Raw genomic sequence first — 23,907 nt, 5'->3', positions numbered from 1 at the left:
GAAGGACAGATCCTGAAGCTGAGGCTCCAATACTTTGGCCCCCTCATGAGAAGAGAAGACTCCCTGGGAAAGACCCTGATGTTGGGAAAGATGGAGGGCACAAGGAGAAGGGGTCGACAGAGGACGAGATGGTTGGACAGTGTTCTCAAAGCTACTAACATGAGTTTGACCAAACTGGGGGAGGCAGTGGAAGACAGAAGTGCCTGGCGTGCTCTGGTCCATGGGGGCACGAAGAGTCAGACACGACTAAATGACTAAACAATAACAACAACAGGTCCCATACAGCTCAGGAGGATTTATGTCTAAGTAGACACGTTGAGGTTTCCACTAAAAGTGATGCTACATATCTTTTTTTCTTTGTTTAAAATTCATTTAATTTTTTTCAATACAAACAACAACCACAAAAAACATATACAACAAAAACCACAATAACACTAATAACTAAATTTAACAATTCAGATTTGAGTACTGATATACCTATAACTACACCTTTTTAACAATATTTCCCCACCTCTCCTCCCCCTACTTCCCATCACTGTCCACCTTATCGCTTAAGTATTCCTTCCAGATTTCTTCATATTTATCCATTTTTAATTGCGTCGACATGCAATTTGTTCGTATGTAGCTAGTCTGTCCATATTGCCAATCCATGTGCTCAATAGAATCTTTTTGTGGCTCTTCCAATTCATCAAAACAAGTTTTTTGGCTTCTAATATGGCACGGTACACCCATTTTTTTGAACCCTTGTAATCTCCCACGTTTCCGGTATATAATTTAGAATTAAATTAAATTCCCCTAAATAACAATTTTTTTTATTACTCTTGCTATATATATCCTCACCTCGCACCAAAATGATGCTACATATCTTAGGAAAATCCACATTTCAGTTTCTCGGGGGAAGGACATTCAGCACAAATGACTTGTTACTTTTTGACTTGCCTGTTTGGTTCTAAAACACCATGGCTTTGCTGCATCACTTCTGTTTGCCATCCAGTGCTTCAGTGGCACTGCAGGTTTATGCAGCTGGATGCCCCAAGTTACATCATTTATCTTAGGGAAATCCACATAAGGAGCAAAGGGCCGGAACCAGAAGAACTCCAGCTGGGTACGTGTGCATGCTTTGCCTTTGTTTTCACCAAAGCCAGACTAAACGTCTTTCCTTCTGCAGTGTTGGATGGCAGGTTGAGAGGAGTTCCCTACCAGGACAGACTTTGCTCATGTGCTCAAGACATTGATTCCATAAAACATATTTTGTTGCACTGTGCAAAATATGAGCCATCCAGGGCTGAACTGATACTACCCTTGCTGGTATACCTTTCCCGGGAAAATCAGAGGCTCACCATGTCAGGTTCCTATTGGAAGACCGGACAAATGCTAGAACATTAGCAGTGGCAAAGTTTTTATCGGTGGTTGCAAGAACCAATGATCCCTATATTCTGAACAAAATGCTTCTTTAACCTGGAGGTAGGCTGTATGAATTGTGCATTGCTTTTGTAACGATTTGTTGGGTCTCTGGACCGTAATAAAGATTGCTGTTGCCTTTGTCCCCAGCATCCTTCCCAAAGCCCAAAACAGAGACACTGTTTTACCACTGAAAACTTCAGGCAAACACAAACTGTCTCTGGTAAACAGGGGCAGCCGGAATTCGGGGAATCTGGTAGCGGCAAGCAGCCCAAGTCTGAACATGTCTGCAGACACCGTGTTTCATGTGGGGTTGGACCGAGAGCCATTAACTCTTTGGGGAACCAAAGAGGGCATCTGTGAACCGAGCCTGAACTTAGTCAGACAGTCTGTGTTCAGTCTGTTTCCCATACGTTGTAGAGATAGCGTACTTGCGGGGGAGGGTTATCCTAAACGCAGCCGGGGGTCACTGTGCTCTGAACAGGAAGCTCTGCTATTGCTTCATTGCAGCTGATCCTCTGGAATCCCAACGCCTCTCCTCTCCGGAGTCAAGAGGGGCAACCTCAGAGCACAGCAGTCACATCAGGCTGTTGCAGCTGTGCTAACAGCTCCAGCAGCGAGATCAGATTACATTTCTCCCCTTGTCTCTCTCTTTCTCTTTCTTTCTCTCTTTGCTTCCCCTCTGCCCCCCAAGGCCTTACCTTCTGAAGCGGGAAGGGGAAGGAGCAGGCTGCAAAACTCACTCAGGAATTCTCCCTCTGAGGAAGCGTTTGACATTGTGAGCTGCTTGGTGAGTAGCTGGTGAGATTCTGTCTATTTGAAGCTGTTTATTTTGCTAGATAAAGACCGCCACCCTCCCAGGTGGGTTTCACATAGCTGGGTGTTGTTGTGAGGTATGTATCGGGTTATGGAAATTGAAGACTGGCAGCCTATTTGTGTTTACTTATGTGCATTGAACTCAGTGGGACTTACTTCTAAGTAGACATCTGCAGCTTTGTTGTGCATGTACAGTGGTACCTCGGGTTAAGTACTTAATTTGTTCCGGAGGTCCGTTCTTAACCTGAAACTGTTCTTAACCTGAAGCACCACTTTAGCTAATGGGGCCTCCTGCTGCTGCCGTGCCGCCAGAGCACGATTTCTGCTCTCATCCTGAAGCAAAGTTCTTAACCCGAAGCACTATTTCTGGGTTAGCGGAGTCTGTAACCTGAAGCGTATGTAACCTGAAGCATATGTAACCTGAGGTACCATTGTATACTCCATACAAAAAGACAGACTTAGCGCTTGAGGAAAAGAAATTATCCCATGATTTATACTTGGGCTCTTCATTTCCTTGGCTCAGCACAATCCAAAGCATATTCTACTTGGAAACAAGGCTTTCTGATTCATGTAAAATGTAAGTGTTCAGCCTTAATAAAAACCCAACGCTATTATGAACCCCAGGAATAGCAGCTGAAACATAAATCATTAGGGGAGTTACTCTGCAACTACTTGCACACTTTAAAGCAGGGGCAGCCAATGTGGGGTCCTCTAGATAAGTGTTTCCCAAACTTAGCCGTTTTTTGGACTACAACTCCTGTCATCCCAAGCTAGCAGGACCAGTTGTCAGGGATGATGGGAATTGTAGTCCAAAAGCAGCTGGAGACCCAGGTCTGGGAAACCCTGCTCTAAATGATGCTGGACTGCACCTCCAAATTTCCCTGACCATTCTGGCTGGAGCTGATGGAAGTTGTAGTTAAACTACAACACATAGACAACTTGCACTTTAAAGCAATATGTACCAGAAAGGACTTGGCTGGGCTTCAAGAGAGGGAGCAGACAAGTATTATAATACCTTTTATGGACAACTTTATAAAGGCAACCTTTTAGAAAAGTATTTCCCAACCTTAGATCTCCAGTTGTTTTTGAACTACAACTCCCATCATCATCCCTGTCTAGCAAGACCAATAGTCAGGAATGATGGGAAATGTAGTCCAACAACAGCTGGACACCCAGGGTTGGGAAACACTGTTTTAGAGCAAGAATGGGAACCTCTGGCTCTGCAGATGTACCGTATTTTTCGCCCCATAGGGCGCACCTAGTTTTTTGGGGAGGAAATAAAGAAAGAAAAATTTATTCCCCCCCTCCCCAGGCATGGGGCTGGGGCGGGGGAAGCCCGAGCTTCCCCCGACCCCAGCCCCCAGAATAGGCTGCTCTCCGCAAGCCGTGGGAGCCCTCCCACGGCTTGCGCAGAGCTACCCAAAGCCCGGGTGCGACTGCTCAGTGCGCCCGGGCTTCGGGATGCAGGCAGCTCTCCGCAAGCTGTGGGAGGGCCCCTGGCGGGAACTCCCGCGAGCTCCCAAGGCGCACCGACCCCTCTCGCTCTCGAGGCTTCAGCGAAAGCCTGCATTCGCCCCATAGGAAATGGGACATTTCCCCTTCATCTTTGGAGGGGGAAAAGTGCGTCCTATAGGGCGAAAAATACGGTACTTGTCCCATCAGTCCCAGCCAACTTAGTCAGAGATCATGGATGATGGCATCTGTAGTCCCACAATGCCTGAATAGCCACACGGTCCGCATCCCTGATTTAGAGAGCAATGAGAATTGCTTGACATGCCCAATATATGCCTATGTAAGTCAACGGAGAAGTAAGTCCCACTGGGACTTACTCAATGGGACTTACTCCCATGTAAACTTTCAATAGGTTTGTAGCCTTAGCTGGAGAGGCATTAGTGCATTTTGGCCTGTAAGCCTATATGTGCTTACTTGGGAGTAAATCACATTGAACTCTGGGAAGCTTTCTTCTGAGTAGACATGCACATACACGATTGTACTGTTAGTACAGCCATCTATCAATGTCTATTCAGTTTGTACAACCAACGTTTTCCTTATAATGCTGTATGTTTAGTTAGGAATGAAACAGACGGTGCCTGATCTCTAAATGCTGCAACTCAGGAAACAAGATGCATTTTCCCCCCTTCATTATCTGAAAGCCACAAAGTGGCCTTGAACTGCCTTATTTCTTGGGAGGGAATCTAATGTACAGAACCACTCTCGCAAATACAGGCAAAGGTTAAAATCTGAAAACACCTTGCCCTGGGAAACCTTCTAAATTAGATTGTGATTCACCCTTCATTATGTTTCAGTCGAACTTCCTCTCTCATACACACACACACAGCTTTTTTTCTGGGGGTATGCAGGGTTACGCATACCCTTAAACATTTTGTGAATCTTTGTACTTTTGTCCATTTACTGCATTTATTATTCCTGATTAGAACTATACAATGGTGATTTTCTTGAGTCAAAATGAGATTACCCCTAAACATTTTTTTAGAAAAAAGCAGTGTGTGTGTGTGTGTGTGTGTGTGTGAATTTTTCTGTTTTACATTTCAAAATATTCATTTAGACAACCTTAAATCAATTACTTCCCTTCCTCTCTTTCTGTGGTTCATTTTGCATACCATGTTGTTGTTTAGTCATTTAGTCATGTCCAACTCTTCATGACCCCATGGACCAGAACACGCCAGGCACTCCTGTCTTCCACTGCCTCCCACAGTTTGCTCAAACTCATGTTAGTAGCTTTGAGAACACTGTCCAACCATCTCGTCCTCTGTTGTCCCCTTCTCCTTGTGCCCTCCATCTTTCCCAACATCAGGGTCTTTTCCAGGGAGTCTTCTCTTCTCATGAGGCGGCCAAAGTATTGGAGCCTCAGCTTCACGATCTGTCCTTCCAGTGAGCACTCAGGGCTGATTTCCTTCAGAATGGATAGGTTTGATCTTCTTGCAGTCCATGGGACTCTCAAGAGTCTCCTCCAGGACCATAATTCAAAAGCATCAATTCTTTGGTGATCAGCCTTCTTTATGGTCCGTGGCATACCATACATCCCTGCATATTTTACATGAACTAAACCATTCAGTATTCCATTGTTACATCCATCAACACTTATTCACACTGTTGAATTTATCTTAATGTTACCAGCATTTTTAAATGTACACAATTTTCACCCGTATATTCAGTAAATATTTTCCAGTCTTCTTTAAACGCACATTCTTCTTGTTCTCTTATTCTATATGTTCAATCTGCAAGTTGCACCTATTGAGAACTTTCATGCAACTAAATACATCACACTAAAATGCGCGTGCAGAGAAATAGCAAACCCAGGATGACTTTGTGTAGCTCAGCATAAAAATACAACCATGTGACATGTTCTTCTCAGTGTTATCTTAGGGCAAATCTAGACTAGACGGTGAAGGTCTGTAATCAGATTTCCCATCTCTAAATTTTGGAACAAAGGAAGCTGCCTTAGTTTGAGTCAGACTGTTGGTCCAACTAGCTGAATGCTGTCTACAGTGCAGATGTGTACCTTGGTTCCCTTGCACCCTTGGCCAAGGAGGTGCATTGGTGCCTCCAAAGCTGGGAGAGACTATAAACCAGAAATTCTAAAAGTTTGCTTTTGCTGGGTAGAGGTTGTGGTGGGCTGCTCTGACGGCCCACTCCAGTGACTGGATTTCTTTTTATATATATAAATTTATTTATTTGGTTTTTGACATTGAAATTTTACAGATATATATCAAACATAAATCATTAAAACAAGATTCCAAGGAATTTCCTGAACTTCCATCCTCCCCTTTGTGAGCCCTAATTTAATCATTTCCTCCCCCATCTTTTTATGATAATCCAAATCCTTTACCTCTTCCGTTATGTGCAGAATCAACCTTAAACTACAAGTGATATTCCAATCCTACTAACGATTTTAACAGTTTACAATGGTCTTTAAGAAAAGTTACAATTTTCCCCCATTCCTTATTAAAATTTTGGTCTTCCTGATTTCTGATTCTTCCGATCATTTTAGCCATTTCGGCATAGTCCATCAACTTGATCTGCCATTCTTCTCTGGTAGGGCCAATAACATCTGGGCAGCCATGGTCGCATACATAAATAGTCTTTTCTGCTCCCTTGGGATTTCAGCACCTAAAATTCCTTAAAAGAAGGCTTCAGGTTTTTTTAGCAAAGGTTATTTTAAGCATTCCCCCCCAACTCATTATATATCATTTCCCAAAATCCTTTTACTACCTTACAATTCCACCACATATGATCAAAGGTGCCTTCTTTTTCCTTACAATTCCAGCATATATTTGAGCATGTTTTATACATTTTTGTTAATTTACTAGGAATTAAGTACCATCGGTACATGATTTTCATATAATTTTATTTCAACCTATAACATGCCGTGAAATTGAAATCCCAGTTCCATAACTTCTCCCAACCAGTGACTGGATTTCTGCACCCAATGGAGCCTTTGCACCTTGCCCAGCCATGCAGAGCTGTGTCAGAGCGGCCCAGGGATTGTGCAGGCTCCTTGCCACTTCAAGCTAGAGTGGAGAGATGCGATTTTTGTGCCCCTTATGGGCCTGCGCCCCAACCTGGCCAACCCCTAGATATTCATTCATTCATCATTCATCATTTTATTTGTATGCTGCCTATCCATAGTTAAAACAATGCTCAAGGCGGCTTACAACATGGCAAGATTTACATAATTACCAACATAACAAAAGTCATAAACAATACAGTGGTACCTCTGGTTGCGAACAGGATCTGTTCTGGAGCCCCATTCGCAACCTGAAAGGAATGCAACCCATGTCTGTGCATGTGCCGGTCATGATTCACCACTTCTGTGCATGCATGTGACATCATTTTGCGCATCTGCACATGCGCGAACGGTGAAACCCGGAAGTAACCCTTTCTGGTACTTCCGGGTCGCCGTGGGATGCAACCTGAAAAGACGTAACCTGAACTGAACGTAACATGAGGTATGACTGTAAATAAAACACATCAATTTCCACATAAATCATCAAATCAAAAACTAAGAATACAGCATTAATATCAATCACAATGTAAAATGACATAGATAAAAAATATAAGCAATTTTTTAAAAAATGGCCCAGCAGCAGCAACAGCAACAGCGCTCCTTTATGGAGCCTGTCAGGCCCCACCCCAAGCCATGTGGAGAGAAGCAGGGCAGGGCCTATCAGGCTCCCAGCAGGTCAGATATGACCCTGACCCTGAGTGGCAGCAGCTCTCTGGGTTTTCACTGCAATGAAAATGAAGGTGTTCAATATGATCTGGAAGGACAATAGAAATGATGTCGGCTAGATGTGTAATGGGAAGGTAGGACCTCCCGGACGGCACAGATTCCTACGTCTCCTTCAGAAAGCAGTAATAGAATGGCGAGCTGGTTTTTTGGTTAGTCTGGAATAATACGAAGACGTGCCTAAATCTAAATGACAAATGGCTGGCCTTGCTCTGTACCGGAAATAATTCATTACCGGGATGCATGACAATAACGATGCCAATAAGCATGACGGACCAGGGATTACGAAAAGGAAATAAGCCATAAGGAGCGGTCACACAATATGATTCAGTGCTCTGGAAACTGGTCATAAACCTAAAACAGAGCAAAAAGGTGAAGATAGGAGCTCTTTCCCCAACTATTTCCCCCAGCTACAAATATGTGAGACCTCTGTTTTAACGCACGTCCGCAAAGGGAGACAGAGGCTCTCCCATATCCCTTGCAAACCAGTTCTCTCTTTTAGAATCAGGGACTTGAATCCAGATAAGGTTTTTGTTTGCTTACAAACCCTTGAAAAGCACAGCTTAATTGTGATCCAAAAGCTCTGAAAAGGGGAAACCGTGGGACAGAAAGGGGAAGGTAACTTGGGTACTTCCCAATCCTGTCAGGCTGAGAATGTAGTTTGAGTGACTGGTTTCATAGCTCCGCCTAGATGCCATGACCCTTCAGAAAATTGCATTCAAAGTTCAAGTAGGTAATCTCTGGGTCTTCAGGACATAAGGCTGACTGTAGCAGTCTTCATAGCCAAAAACAACTCTCTCTTTTTCCCAGAATCTTTGTATGCCTTTATATCAACATCCATCTTATCCTTAATGTGAATGCCACATATTCCTTGTGGCCAGATCCCAAAGGTGATGGTGATTATGGTAATTTATGGATTATTGTTTTTACCTGCCTTTCACCACAAGGTCCCAGGGTGAGGGACATGGGTGGTGCTGTGGTCTAAACCACTGAGCCTCTTGGGCTTGCCGATCAGAAGGTCGGTGGTTCGAATCCCTGCAATGGGGCGAGCTCCCATTGCTCTGTCCCAGCTCCTGCCAACCTAGCAGTTCAAAAGCACGCCAGTGCAAGTAGATAAATCGGTACCACTATGGCGGGAAGGTAAACAGAGGTTCGGTGCGCTCTGGTTTCCGTCACAGTGATCTGTTGCACCAGAAGCGATTTAGTCCTGCTGGCCATATGACCCAGAAAGCTGTCTGCAGAGAAACACCGGCTCACTCGCCCTGAAAGCAAGATGAGTGCCGCAACCCCATAGTCGCCTTTGACTGGACTTAACCGTCCAGGGGTCCTTTACCTTTTTTTTTACAACAATAAACCATATAATAATAAAATATTAAATTCAGCATACCCGCCAACATTTCTCTGATGAAAATAGCGACGTCCTATTCCATATTAATAATATGATTAATGATTTTATTATTTATACCCTGCACATCTGACTGGTTTGTCCCAGCCACTCTGGGTGGCTTCCACATATACGAAAACATAAGACATTAAAAAAAAAAAAAACAACTTCCTTGTACAGGGCTGTCTTCTAAAGTTACTTACCTCCTTGGCTTCGGTGTGTGTGTGTATGTCACATAACTCAATACCCTCCAACATTTCTTGGATGAAAATTAGGGCGTCCCAAGTAAAAGTGGAACATACTGGGTTCAGATCAGAAACTGGGATGGTTTTTGCAAATCCGGGACTGTCCCTGGAAAATAGGGACACTTGGAGGGTCTGAATCAGTTAGAACAACTTTCCATCGGAAGAGTAGGGTAGGGATATATATATATATATATATCTTCTGCATTTGATGAAAACTATACAAGGAGTTCCTGCCAACCTAGCAGTTCGAAAGCACGCTAGTGCAAGTAGATAAATAGGTACCGCTCCGGCAGGAAGGTAAACGACGTTTCCGTGCACTGCTCTGGTTCGCCAGAAGCAGCTTAGTCATGCTGGCCACATGACCCGGAAGCTGTATGCCGGCTCCCTCGGCCAATAAAGCGAGATGAGCGCTGCAACCTCAGAGTCGGTCACGACTGGACCTATTGGTCAGGGGTCCCTTTACCTTTACCTATACAAGGAGGGTGCTGGAATCACTTCTGTGAGGAAGAAATTCAAGAGCTTAAACCACACTGGAGTGCCACTGCCAGTCAGTGTTGGCAATATTGAACTAGATGGACGAGTGGACTAAATCGGTGTAAGACAGCTTCACATGTTCCTAAGACATGGGCATTTCTAGAGAGTATATGGAGCTTTAGGGCAGCAGTATCTGAAGCCACTTCCAGCTCCAGGGTTTTCTCTGTTAAATTGGAACAATGCTCCCTGATGTAATTGCAAGCAGTATCCTCCTGTCAAGTATTTATTATTACACCATCTGTATGTGTTTTCCCTAACTCCTTTAGACTGGCCTTGTTTGTTTAAAAATTAATCTCTGGAGAGCAAAGAAATGGGCCAACACTTGTTTTCACAATTCAGATATTAATTCTAAGTAGAAGCGGAAATTCCCCCCCTTCCAGGATGCTGCTAAACTTTTAAAGTCAATCTAAGTTCAGTATAATATTTAACCAGGGATGAACAACGCGGTCTGTTTCAAAACAAAGGCCTTATTCTCCCCTTGGTTACTCGCTCATGACTGTTTCAGACCTCAAGATGAAGGGAGACTTGTCTGGGATATCACGGAAAAGCCCCACAGATTAACAGTCCCTTTAAACCACATCAAACATGATTGCTGTTTGCTCAAATCAGTTCACGCACCTTCAGCCCCATCATTTGTCAAGCGTATTGTACTCAGATGTAGAGTAGGATGCTGTGGTATAAACTACCAAACTTCTTGGACTTGCCGATCAGAAGGTCAGCAGTTCGAATCTGTGTGACGGGGTGAGCTCCCGTTGCTCTGTCCCAGATCCTGCCAACCTAGCAGTTCGACAGCACGCCAGTGCAAGTAGATCAATAGGTACAGCTGTGGCAGGAAGGCAAACAGTGTTTCCATGCGCTCTTGTTTCCATCACGGTGCCAGAAGCTATTTAGTCATGCTGGCCACATGACCCGGAAAGCTGTCTGTGGACAAATGCCGGCTCCCTCGGCCTGAAAGCGAGATGAGCGCTGCAACCCCATAGTTGCCTTTGACTGGACTCAACCATCCAGGGGTCCTTTACCTTTTTACCTTTACTCAGATGTAGAGAAATGAAGCAATGTAAATGCATGAGTGAAACTTTGCCACCTGTGAATTTAAGACTCAACATTGTGCCCTGAATGTTGCTGGTCACTCGTGAGGCTACTGAAAGTCAGAAGTCAGGCATGTCCAAAGTTCGTTTGGGGGGCCTAATCCGGGGCCTAATCCTTTCCTGGGGTAAAATCCTTAAAAAACCCTCAATAACTTCAACCCTCAATAACTTCATTTATTGCATTGCCTGTTGCTGCTGCCAGCAGTCACAGCTGTTCCCTTTGGCTCCTTTCCATCACAGTTAAAATAAAATAAAATGATTTCAGGATATAAACACAGGTAAATGTGAAGCCAGCCAATCAAAGAAAGGAGCACAGAGATGCATGACACTCTGACATGTGACACAGTGGCAGGATACTGATGGCATGCTCTGAAGTTGCACTTTTTAATGTACATGCACAGAACTCAAATATACAGTGGTACCTCGGGTTAAGAACTTAATTCGTTCTGGAGGTCCGTTATTAACCTGAAACTGTTCTTAACCTGAGGTACCACTTTAGCTAATGGGGCCTCCCGCTGCCGCCTCGCCACCGCTGTGAGATTTCTGTTCTCATCCTGAAGCAAAGTTCTTAACCCAGGGTACTATTTCTGGGTTAGTGGAGCCTGTAACCTGAAGCATCTGTAACCCGAGGTACCACTGTAGTTCAGGGATGTTGGGGAAATGGCGAATCTTCGGCCAAGAGGATACTGTGGGTTTCCGTAAATAGCAAGGCAATTACGATTTCTCACGGGGAAAGTTCATCCATCCCTGCTTCTTAACACATCTTCCACAGAGCTGGAAACGGGTATCTCTCCCACTAGGGAAACTGGAAATGGAGAAGCAGCCAGAGAGTTCTCTGAAAAATCCCAACGAAAAAAGAAGTGGAAGTTGGAATTGAAGGTGTTTGCTTCTCCAGGGCACGTCTGGAATGGAAATCATTCTGGGGAATAAGATTAGTATTCACTGTTATTGTTGCTTTCAGTCCTCCCGCAATATGCAACTCATTATTTTTATTCTCCCATTTGCGTTGTGTTTCCTTTGCATTGAAACGAATGGAATGGAATAGCACAATGACAACATGACTTACACAATTTAGATAATATGTAAATTATGTAGGGTACATAATTTCCCTGTACCAGACAGCGAGGCACATAATGTAGCTTTCAATAGAACAGTATTCATGGGCGTAGCCAGGATTTTTTTGGGGGGGCAGGCCTTTTGTTGGGGGGCAGTTTGCTATGTATTTTTATTGATTTTTATGATGGGGGGACGCTGCTGCTTCCTGCCCCCCCCCTTGGCTATGCCCATGAGAGTATTGGTTTTTCATTATTTTCTTGAATTTATAGCCCGCCCGCCCTCCCTCCCTAAGGAGCCCAGGGCAACAGACAGATACACGATTTAAAAACAAGAAGCATGCAAACACATTCTAAAGCAGCTAAAATATTCTAAAACCAATAACAATGGAAAAACAGAAGGATAACAGCAGGAAGATTTAAAGAAGAAACTATTGGAAACTCAAGGCAGTAGAACCATAAGATGATTGGACCCTACTGAACTTGAAGCATGGGAAGCCCCAACAAAAATCTATAATTTGGCAAAATATTTGGACTTTATGATATGTATTTGTATAATTTGGAATATTTAATGTGATTTGATTGGATTGTTAAAATGGAAAACTTAATAAAAATTATTCAAAAAAAAAAAAAAGGAAAAACAGTTATACAGTGGTACCTCTGGATACGAAAGGGATCCGTTCCGAAGCCCCGTTCACATCCTGAAGTGAATGCAACCTGCGTCTGCGCGTGTGCGTGACGTCATTTTGACCATCTGTGCATGCACGAGCAGCAAAACCCGGAAGTAACACATTCTGTTACTTCCGGGTCGCCGCGGAGCACAACCCGAAAACGCTCAACCTGAAGCAACTTCACCCCGAGGTATGACTGTAGTTAAAAACATTCTTCCGTCGTGGTTGAACTGCAGAGGAGCGGAAATGGCGCTGCGTGCGATGAATAAAGTGTGAAAAGCTGCCTTCCTACATCCCTAGGCAACAATCACAGCAATACAGATGCTACCTTGAAACACAAACACTGTTATTCAAGACTTCCCCATTCTACTTTACAGAACTGAAGTAAGTGCAAAGGAGTGGTCAAAAGTGCATCCTTTGTGCTCTGATTCGAGGAGAAGAAGAAGAAGATCAGCTGTTCTTTTAAGAACTTTTATCCCACCCTATTACAAAACATTGGGAGAAAAGCAATAACAAACCTAGACAGCATCTTAAAAAGCAGAGACATCACCTTGCCAACAAAGGTCCGTATAGTTAAAGCTATGGTTTTCCCAGTAGTGATGTATGGAAGTGAGAGCTGCACCATAAAGAAGGCCGATCGCCAAAGAATTGATGCTTTTGAATTATGGTGCTGGAGTGCACCATGGACTGCAAGAAGATCAAACCTCTCCATTCTGAAGGAAATCAGCCCTGAGTGCTCACTGGAAGGACAGATCCTTAAGCTCAGGCTCCAATACTTTGGCCACCTCATGAGAAGAGAAGACTCCCTGGAAAAGACCCTGATGTTGGGAAAGATGGAGGGCACAAGGAGACGGGGACGACAGAAGATGAGATGGCTGGATAGTGTTCTCGAAGCTACCAGCACGAGTTTGACCAAACTGCGGGAGGCAGTGGAAGACAGGAGTGCCTGGCGTGCTCTGGTCCATGGGTTCACAAAGAGCCGGACACAACTAAACGACTAAACAACAACATTACAAAACAGGCTTGGTAGGAATGACACTGTTCACGATGCCAGCCGGTAATGTCTCAGCTCAGCATTCTGATCTGCAATTCGTGTCCACTGACTCAAAAAATGAAATAAAATAAATAAATTTGAACTGAAAGCAGAGGAACACTTTCAACGTCTGTGCAGTGTATAGCTGTCCAATGAAATGTTCTTCCTGAAGGAACTCATTGCACTGATGGCTTTTATTCTGATATTTGCTATGCTTATTGAGGCATTTTATAACCTACCCTTCATCTCAACGGATCCCAGGGTTGGGGACAAAAAACAACAACGTAAAACACAGTAAAAAAAAATCTAAAACCCTTTTAAACAGTAGGAACAACTAAAACCACAATCCAGGCTGTCTGCCAGCAACTGACTAATCTCCTCCTTCTTCTTTGGAGATCACTCATAGCCAAGTAAAACATGGTTTTAACAGTGGATCCATAAGTGACTGTGGAGGCCAATTCTGGATCCACACGTCCTTCCACAGTGGTGACATAGGTTTGATCTTGGTGAGGGTTTGCCAAGCGTGCCTTCCTCTTTGCATGCTTCTCCCTTTCATCCTAAGTTCAAACGTCTTCAAAGTCCATGACACCTTTGGTAAACTGACTAATAAACCCCTCAAAATCTGTGGGGGAAAATGTGTAAGTCTTCACTTAAGTCAATTGCAGGAGGGTCGAGTGTGCTTTGAAGAGGAGGGAATTCCACATATGAGGTGCCATTACAGAGGCAACTCTGTCTTGGACAAGCACATAATACACTTCCTCAACAGTAGGGTTGTCGTATTTCAAAAAGTAAAAACCAGGACATCCCGTTGTTGTTGAGCTTTTTTTTTTCAGGAAACCCCCAAAGTGCCGCCCTATTCAACAGCAGTATGCTGAGGACCAAATTGCAAACATGCGCTGGATTATGGAGAAAGCTAGAGAGTTCCAGAAAGACATCTACTTCTGCTTCATTGACTATGCAAAAGCCTTTGACTGTGTCGACCACAGCAAACCATGGCAAGTTCTTAGAGGAATGGGAGTGCCTGATCACCTCATCTGTCTCCTGAGAAATCTCTTTGTGGGACAAGAAGCTACAGTTAGAACTGGATATGGAACAACTGATTGGTTCAAAATTGGGAAAGGAGTACGACAAGGCTGTATTTTGTCTCCCTGCTTATTTAACTTATATGCAGAATACATCATGCGAAAGGCTGGGCTGGATGAATCCCAAGCCGGAATTAAGATTGCCGGAAGAAATATCAACAACCTCAGATATGCAGATGACACAACCTTAATGGCAGAAAGTGAGGAGGAATTAAAGAACCTTTTAATGAGGGTGAAAGAGGAGAGCGCAAAATATGGTCTGAAGCTCAACATCAAAAAAACGAAGATCATGGCCACTGGTCCCATCACCTCCTGGCAAATAGAAGGGGAAGAAATGGAGGCAGTGAGAGATTTTACTTTCTTGGGCTCCATGATCACTGCAGATGGTGACAGCAGCCACGAAATTAAAAGACGCCTGCTTCTTGGGAGAAGGGCAATGACAGGCCTAGACAGCATCTTGAGAAGTAGAGACGTCACCTTGCCAACAAAGGTCCGTATAGTTAAAGCCATGGTTTTCCCAGTAGTGATGTATGGAAGTGAGAGCTGGACCATAAAGAAGGCTGACCGCCGAAGAATTGATGCTTTTGAATTATGGTGCTGGAGAAGACTCTTGAGAGTCCCATGGACTGCAAGAAGATCAAACGCATCCATTCTTAAGGAAATCAGCCCTGAGTGCTCACTGGAAGGACAGATCGTGAAGCTGAGGCTCCAGTACTTTGGCCACCTCATGAGAAGAGAAGACTCCCTGGAGAATACACTGATGCTGGGAAAGATGGAGGGCACAAAGAGAAGGGGACGACAGAGGACGAGATGGTTCGATAGTGTTTTCGAGGTTACCAGCATGAGTTTGACCAAACTGCGGGAGGTAGTGGAGGACAGAGGTGCCTGGCGTGCTCTGGTCCATGGGGTCACGAAGAGTCGGACACGACTAAATGACTAAACAACAACAACATGCTGAGGAGAGCTTTCTCGAAATATCTTAAGGCATGGATAGGATCAAATAGGAGTCTCCCTGCATCGACCTCCTTCCATGCCACGTTCTACCTTGTTCTGAAGTATTCCCCCACTTTCTGGAGGTGGTATTTTTGTTTTTGGAGGAGAGTGCTGGGGCTACAGGAAGAGACGGAATCAGCCAAAGTTGCCTCCTCTCCTCTTCAACTAGTTCAGAATGCGGCGGTTAGACTGGTGACTGGGAGTGGCCGTCGAGACCACATAACACCGGTCCTGAAAGACCTACATTGGCTCCCAGTACGTTTCCAAGCACAATTCAAAGTGTTGGTGCTGACCTTTAAAGCCCTAAACAGCCTCGGCCCAGTGTACATGAAGGACCATCTTCACCCCCATTGTTCTGCCCGGACACTGAGATCCAGCACCGAGGGCCTTCTGGCAGTTCCCTCACTGCGAGAAGTGAGGTTACAGGGAACCAGGCAGAGGGCCTTCTCAGTAGTGGCGCCTGCCCTGTGGAATGCTCTCCTGTCAGATGTCAAGGAAATGAACAACAATCTGGCTGTTAGAAAACTTCTGAAGGCAGCCCTGTTTAGGGAAGTTTTTAATGTTTGATGTTTTATCATGTTTTTAATATTCTGTTGGGAGCTGCCCAGAGTGGCTGGGGAAACCCAGCCAGTTGGATGGGGCATAAATAATAAATTATTATTATTATTATTATTATTATTATTATTATTATTATTATTATTATTAAGTCCCCCAAGATTGGAGGGGTGTTCATGCACAGGGTCTATAGCTACAAACAAGCCCCCTCCCCATTCCAAATTCCATTCCATTCCATTCATTCATCATACTTAGGTTGTTTCAGCCAGGCTTAGCTTTTCTTGTGATTGTGGACACAGGTTCTCCTGCAAAAGCACAGTAATGGCATTTTTTAGGATGATACACAATGACTACCCAAGCTATGTTTTTATTGCTTTTTTTCAAAAGAGGTGTGAAGGCAGAACAGGTCTAGCAAGGCTCTCTTAAAAACCTTTAAAGTAAGCTGTGTTTGCAGTAGCTTCAACCTTTGCATGTGCAATTTCACCCATTATCTCCTTTCTGTTTGCCCTTTCCCCGTATCCTTTGTGCCGCAGCCGCAGAAGTGACTCACTCCAAGTGACAGCGCAGGAAATGGAGCAGAGAGGGTTTGGGAGAGCGCGAGTCAGTATCACCCTGTGACATTCGCTAAGGCTGTCCGTGGTTGGCTCACAATCCACAGGCTGCCTTCTCTTTTGCTTGCCATTCTGCCCAATAGGATGCCCACAAAAAGCTAAAGAGGGGGTTAAGAATAGGCTTTAAAAGTCTAATTACTGTGGAAATCAGACCCAAACAAAGTTGTCTGAAAGGAAAAAGTGCCGCACACCAGAGGAACGCTCCCATTGCATGTAGCTAAGGAGATATCTAGGTGCTGTTATGTCTTCTTTTTTAAAGAAAACGCTCCTGTGTTTCTTTTTTTGTACACCTTTTCTACAAGCAGAGATGCTATAAGGAGTGCCACTCCGAACACAAAATTTGTTACGTTTTTTGTTTTGTTTTGTTTTTGCAAAGTTTCCAGCAGCTGAATCCCATATGGCAACGTTTCCTTTTTTATATAACAACAAATAACAATTCCACATCCAGATGTTGAGATTACTCTGAATCTCCTGACTCCCCCCCCCCATCACTTCCATGGGTCGTAATGATAATATTTACAACTGCATATCAATATTTATCCGAATTTTTATCCTTCACAATTATCCATAATTTCCATTACTTTACAAGTGTGGTTAAAATCCTGCCAATGTTTTGACCTGCTTGCAATGGTCTCATAAATAAATTATAATCCTTTCTCATTTGTTTTTAAAGTTCTTTCCTTCTTGATTTCTGAGCTTCCCAGTTAGTTTTGGCATTTCGGCATAGTCCATCATCTGGGTTTGCCATTCTTCTCTGGTCGGAGTTGATTCTTCCTTCCATCTTTGGGCTAATAGTATCCGTGCTGCTGTTGTCGCCTACATAAACAGTCTTTCCTGGTCCTTTGGGATCTCGGTACCTGTAATTCCCAATAAGAAAGCTTCTGCTTGTGGTTCAAGGACCCACCATGGCCTGCGGATAAGAAACACACATGGACATGGTATATTAGGTTAATGGGCTAAAAAAGGCCACAACTTTATTGATTACAGCATGTGAGAGGTATTGGCTTAGGCATTGGATAAAACAACAGAGCATGACTCCACCCCCTCGGGGAGGGGTGAGTCTATCAAGGGTTAACCACCAGTGGGAGGAGCCTGTTGATGCAAATACAACTGAAAGCTCCCCCTGATGTCACCGGGGGTCGTGCCATGGCCCTAGCCACCAGCAAGGGCGTCGGACAGGATCCACGACCGCCGGATTCCTTTACCGGAATACCCATAAAATGGAGGGGTAGGCGATGGCCACACCCTGCCCTCCAACACACAACCATATTCTAATGCCTAACCGCCAATACCCAAAAGTTGTGACGATTTGTAGGCAAAAAACCAAGTGGCCGGTGCCAATTTGCTAATTGGATAAAAATTCCTACCAGGCCCCTTGGCCAACCAAGGCGACCAACCACAGGTCCATAGCAATGTCAAGAACCAAGCAATGAACCAAGGGAGGATGGGTGGGTGATCTGACTGTTTTTTAAACAAAAGTTATTTTAAACATTTTTTTCATTTCATTATATATCATCTCCCAGAATTTTTTAACTACAGTGGTACCTCGGGTTAAGAACTTAATTCGTTCCAGAGGTCCGTTCTTAACCTGAAACTGTTCTTAACCTGAAGCACAACTTTAGCTAATGGGGCCTCCTTCTGCCACCCCCACCCCCCATTTCTGTTCTTATCCTGAAGCAAAGTTCTTAACCTGAAGCACTATTTCTGGGTTAGCGGAGTGTGTAACCTGACGCGTATGTATCCTGAAGCATATGTAACCCGAGGTACCACTGTACTTTATACGTCCACCACATATGATATTTTTTTTAAAAGATATTTATTGAAGTTTCAAAAAAAATTATATAAAATAAAAAGAGCAAAAATAGAAACACAGACAACAACAAGTATAATTTCGATCCCTTATTTTCTTAATTCCTTACTTTCCCGACCTCCTCATACCTCCCCTTTCTGTATTCCAATTTCTAATTATTTAATTCAGCAGACCCCCCCAAAAAAAAATTTCTATTGATTTTCAACATTTCTTTTCTTAGTTACATAATCATTACAGCTAGAAACCACTTAATTTCTAAACCAACATGTTCTAACATTCAATAATTTTACAATGTTTTTTAAGATAGTCCTTAAATTTCTTCCAATCTTCTTCCGCCGTCTCTCTCCCCTGGTCTCGGATTCTGCCAGTCATTTCTGCCAGTCCCATATAGTCTATCACCTTCATCTGCCATTCTTCCACGGTGGGTAGATCTTCTGTCTTCCAATACTTTGCAATGAGTATTCTTGCTGCTGTTGTAGCATACATAAAAAATGTTCTATCCTTCTTTGGCACCAATTGGCCGACCATACCCAGGAGAAAGGCCTCTGGTTTCTTCAAGAAGGTATATTTAAATACCTTTTTCATTTCATTATATATCATTTCCCAGAATGCCTTAATCCTTGGGCATGTCCACCAAAGGTGAAAGAATGTACCTTCAGTCTCTTTACATTTCCAACATTTATTGTCAGGCAAATGATAGATTTTTGCAAGCTTGACTGGTGTCATGTACCACCTATATATCATTTTCATAATATTTTCTTTTAGGGCATTACATGCCGTAAATTTTATACCGGTGGTCCACAACCATTCCCAATCAGCAAACATAATGTTATGACCAATATCTTGTGCCCACTTAATAATGGCTGATTTAACTGTTTCATCCTGTGTATTCCATTTCAACAGCAAGTTATACATTTTTGACAAATTCTTAGTTTTAGGTTCTAGCAATTCTGTTTCCAATTTTGATTTTTCCACCTGGAAGCCAATTTTCCTGTCCATCTTATAAATCTCCATTATTTGATAATAATGAAGCCAGTCTCGCACTTTATCTTTTAATTTCTCATAACTCTGCAATTTCAATTTATCCCCTTCTTGTTCCAAAATTTCCCAGTATCTCGGCCATATTGACTCCATATTGAGTTTTTTCACAGCCTTTGCCTCCATTGGCGACAACCACCTTTGAGTTTTGTTTTCCAGCAAGTCTTTATACTTAATCCAGACATTATACAATGCTTTCCTGACAATATGGTTTTTAAAAGCTTTATGAGCTTTAACCTTGTCGTACCACAAATATGCATGCCACCCAAAAGTGTTGTTAAAACCTTCTAAGTCCAAAATGTCTGTATTCTCCAGAAGCAGCCAATCTTTCACCCAGGAGAAAGCTGCTGATTCATAATATAATTTAAGGTCTGGCAGGGCAAATCCACCCCTTTCCTTTGCATCAGTTAATATCTTAAATTTTATTCTGGGCTTCTTGCCCTGCCAGACAAATTTAGAAATATCTTTCTGCCAGTTCTTGAAACAGTCCATCTTGTCAACAATTTGCAGTGTTTGAAACAAAAATAACATTCTAGGCAATACATTCATCTTTATAGCTGCAATTCGACCCAACAAGGAAAGCTTCAAATTTATCCAAATTTCTAAGTCTTTTTTCACTTCTGTCCAACATTTCTCATAATTATCTTTAAACAAATTCACATTCTTAGCTGTCATATTAATCCCCAGGTATTTCACTTTCTTAACCACGGTTAACCCTGTCTCATTCTGAAACCTCTCCCTTTCTATAGGTGTTACATTTTTCTCTAATACCTTAGTTTTTGATTTGTTCAATTTAAATCCTGCTACTTGACCAAACTCTTGAATTAATTCTAGAACCCTTTTAGTACTAGATTCTGGCTCTTGTAATGTAAGTACCAAATCATCTGCAAATGCTCTCAATTTGTATTGTTTAACTCCGACCTGTACCCCTTTAACCAGCTGGTCCCTTCTAATCATGTTCAGCAAAACCTCCAGGACTGATATAAAAAGTAATGGAGAGATTGGGCATCCCTGACGTGTCCCTTTTTCTATCTTGAATTCTTCCGTAACCACATTATTTACAATTAGCTTAGCTTTTTGCTCTGAGTATATTGCACCTATACCGTTTTCGAATCCTTGGCCTACCCCCATCCCCTGGAGATTCTTCTTCATAAAACTCCAAGAGATATTGTCAAAGGCTTTCTCCGCGTCCACAAATATCAAAACTGCTTTGGTGTTTATATTCACTTCCAATTTTTCCCAAATGTCAATTATATTCCTTACATTGTCTGACAAACGTCTTCTCGGGAGAAAGCCCACTTGGTCTCTATGAATCTCCTCCACGTCCACCACATATGATAAAAGGTACCTTCTTTTTCTTTACATTTCCAACGTATGGCAACATTTCCTCAGCATATCACCCCAAATGGGAATGAATGATAGCTGGGATTGACATTTGGTCAACCTAGAATTTACCTAGGTAAGCAGCAATGATAGTGAAATACTATAGGGAGCTGCTTTATACTGAGTCAAGCCATCAGGCCATCTCGCTCAATATTACCTACTCAGACTGTCTGGCAGTTCCTGGCAGCCATGTTTTTTAAAGGGGACATGAGAACATCTCAACGCTCCATTACTAAGCATGTTTGTTTGCAAATTGCAATAGGGTGTGCTTCTGGGAAGAGGTGTTTGGGATTAAAGTTTATGACGGATCAGTCAACACACTAAATATTCCAGAAAGAGACTGCAGCTGCTTCACAAATGACAACTATTCTGCCTCAAAACAGACAGTTTGATTCCTTTCTACTTTTTGGACGTTTGACAGTATCAAATCCAGCTTGGGGGGGGGGGCGCGTTTCTAGAAATAAATGTGCTGGATCTGTCCCTTCACCACCCCCATGGCTCCCTCCCTCCCTTGCCCCCCTCAGCGCACCCCGTGAGCCCTTTCCATTGTGTATATCTTTATTGTTTTAAAATAGATACATTCGTGCCCCAAAGGCAAACAAACCAACAGGCAAACATACAATCAAATAAACCAACTATAAATTGACAAACAGACCGTAGCAATATATGAAACAACACAATACGTATAACTAACATCCTTTGTACTCCCAATGATGTGAACGATTGTAAAACAAGAAATTAAAAATGACTTCCAAATAGTCTCTCTGTACTTTATCTGTTGGGACGCGGGTGGCGCTGTGGGTTAAACCACAGAGTCTAGGGCTTGCCGATCAGAAGGTCAGGGGTTCGAAACCCCATGACGGGGTGAGCTCCCATTGCTCGGTCCCTGTTCCTGCCAACCTAGCAGTTTGAAAGCACGTCAAAGTGCAAGTAGATAAATAGGTACCGCTCCGGCGGGAAGGTAAACGGTGTTTCCATGCGCTGCTCTGGTTCGCCAGAAGTGGCTTAGTCATGCTGGCCACATGACCTGGAAGCTGTACGCCGGCTCCCTCAGCCAATAAAGCGAGATGAGCGCCGCAACCCCAGAGTCGGTCACGACTGGACCTAATGATCAGGGGTCCCTTTATCTTTACCTTTACTTTATCTGTTGATTATCTTATGCAGTGGTATCTCTTGTTACGTACTTAATTCGTTCCGAAGGTCCATTCTTAACCTGAAACTGTTCTTAACCTGAAGCACCACTTTAGCTAATGGGGCCTCCTGCTGCCGCTGTGCCACCGCTGCCTGATTTCTGTTCTCATCCTAAAGCAAAGTTCTTAACCCAAGGTAATATTTCTAGGTTAGCGGAGTCTGTAACCTGAAGCGTATGTAACCGGAAGTGTATGTAACCCAAGGTACCACTGTATTCTTCTACACATTTCCATTCCTGTTTGAGATTTTGATTAGATTGCATTCTAATTGTTGCCGTCATTTTTGCTAATTCAATCATTTCAAAAAAAATATGTTGCCAGTCTTTCAACGTTGGTACTTCTTCTGATTTCCAATTTTTTGCAATCAATATGATTGCGGCAGCTGCTGCATATAAAAATATTCTCTTCATGTCTTTGGGGGATGTCATTTGTTATAATTCCTAAAAGGAATGCTTCTGGCTTCTCACCAATTGTTGTTTTAAACATTTTTTTCAGTCCTTCATGTATATTTACAAAAAAAAATTAATAATTTTATCACATCCCCACCAGACATGATATAAGGATCCCTCTGATACCTTACATCTCCAACACAAATTCGATGTTAGTTTATAAATTTTGGCCAGTTTTACAGGAGAGGTCTGGGGTTGGGTCTCTGTGTCTGGAAACTTCTCACTTTTGTGTGGCTGGGATGTTACCTTCAGTCTTCAAAGGTAACATTCATATCCATTGCTCCTTCTACTTTCCCCTCTGAGCCCACCCACCAAAGGAAGGTTTTCCATGAGAGCCTGAAAAAAAGGTTCTCCACCTTTGACTCTACCAGATTCAGAGCTACAGTAAGGGCAAGCTCTGCTTTTAAACCCAAGTTTTGTGATGTATTGAACGCAGATTGTAGCCCGAGCAGTCCTGTATTGCATAAGGGAAGAGGGAAAGTGAGAGCAATGTGTCTCTGGCATCCTCATCTCTCTGCCCCTGTGATGTAACAGTTTAGGAATCTGAGATACAGAAGGAGGGGGAAATGGAAGTTCTGTACCAGCTTGTGTAATGTGAGGAGTTATAGACAGTAATTTCAGTGGAAACACTTCCTTCTCCCACTCACTTCCCTTCAAGGCATGCTTTTCAAGGGAACAAAAATATTGGGCAATTTCTTTGTGAAATCCTGTTCCTTGTAATTAGTGTTGGATCTATTCCATTAATATTTCACAAGTCATTCACTTAAAAAAAATTGTTGCTGCTTGCAAATGTTATTTCATTATCTGTTTCTGTTTCTTAAGCTGCACAAGTAATGATCTCTTCAATTATGCTGCTGGTTATTATCAGAAATCTCCTAGGGAGCAGTTTGGGTTTAACATATGCATTTCTAATATTAAAGAGTCGTTAACATTAAGGCAGTACAGTGTTCCATTAGTGGAGAGTTTAATTCTGTTCCTAATTAGATACTTAGGAATACTTGCTCCCAGAATATTTCTTTTGAAACCAGAGCTGACTTAGTGAGATCCTGAAACTATAGAATCATAGAATCATAGAGTTGGAATAGTTTCCCCTAATGCAATGCATTTGGGGGATTTCATTTTCATCAACATATTACTTGGCTAGAGAACTGTGAAATTCAGAGAACTGTGAATTTTAAATCATAGAATCATAGAATCACAAGGGCCATCGAGTCCAACCCCCTGCCAAGCAGGAATCACCATCAGAGCACTCCTGACATATGGTTGTCAAGCCTCTGCTTAAAGACCTCCAAAGAAGGAGACCCCACCACACCCCTTGGCA

The 23,907-nt window shown here is 43.1% G+C and overlaps 1 protein-coding gene across 3 annotated transcripts in view; it reads left to right on the top strand.

Annotated features, from left to right (window-relative positions):
* Positions 1 to 1,758: 1,758 nt before the first annotated feature.
* Positions 1,759 to 23,907, top strand: part of TFPI (tissue factor pathway inhibitor) — a 50,826-nt gene continuing 28,677 nt past the window's right edge. The window contains exon 1 of one of the 3 annotated variants that reach the window (XM_077917213.1): positions 1,759 to 2,191. The gene's annotated coding sequence lies outside the window, so the exon portion shown is untranslated. Of the gene's footprint in view, positions 2,203 to 23,907 lie in introns of all 3 variants that reach the window. The other 2 variants (XM_077917207.1, XM_077917201.1) reach the window with 2 other exon arrangements.

The sequence above is a fragment of the Podarcis muralis genome, chromosome 1, assembly GCF_964188315.1.
Source record: "Podarcis muralis chromosome 1, rPodMur119.hap1.1, whole genome shotgun sequence".
NCBI classification, from domain to species: domain Eukaryota; kingdom Metazoa; phylum Chordata; class Lepidosauria; order Squamata; family Lacertidae; genus Podarcis; species Podarcis muralis.
The sequence above is the reverse complement of the archived record's forward strand: the minus strand, read 5'-3'. Positions and strand labels throughout refer to the sequence as shown.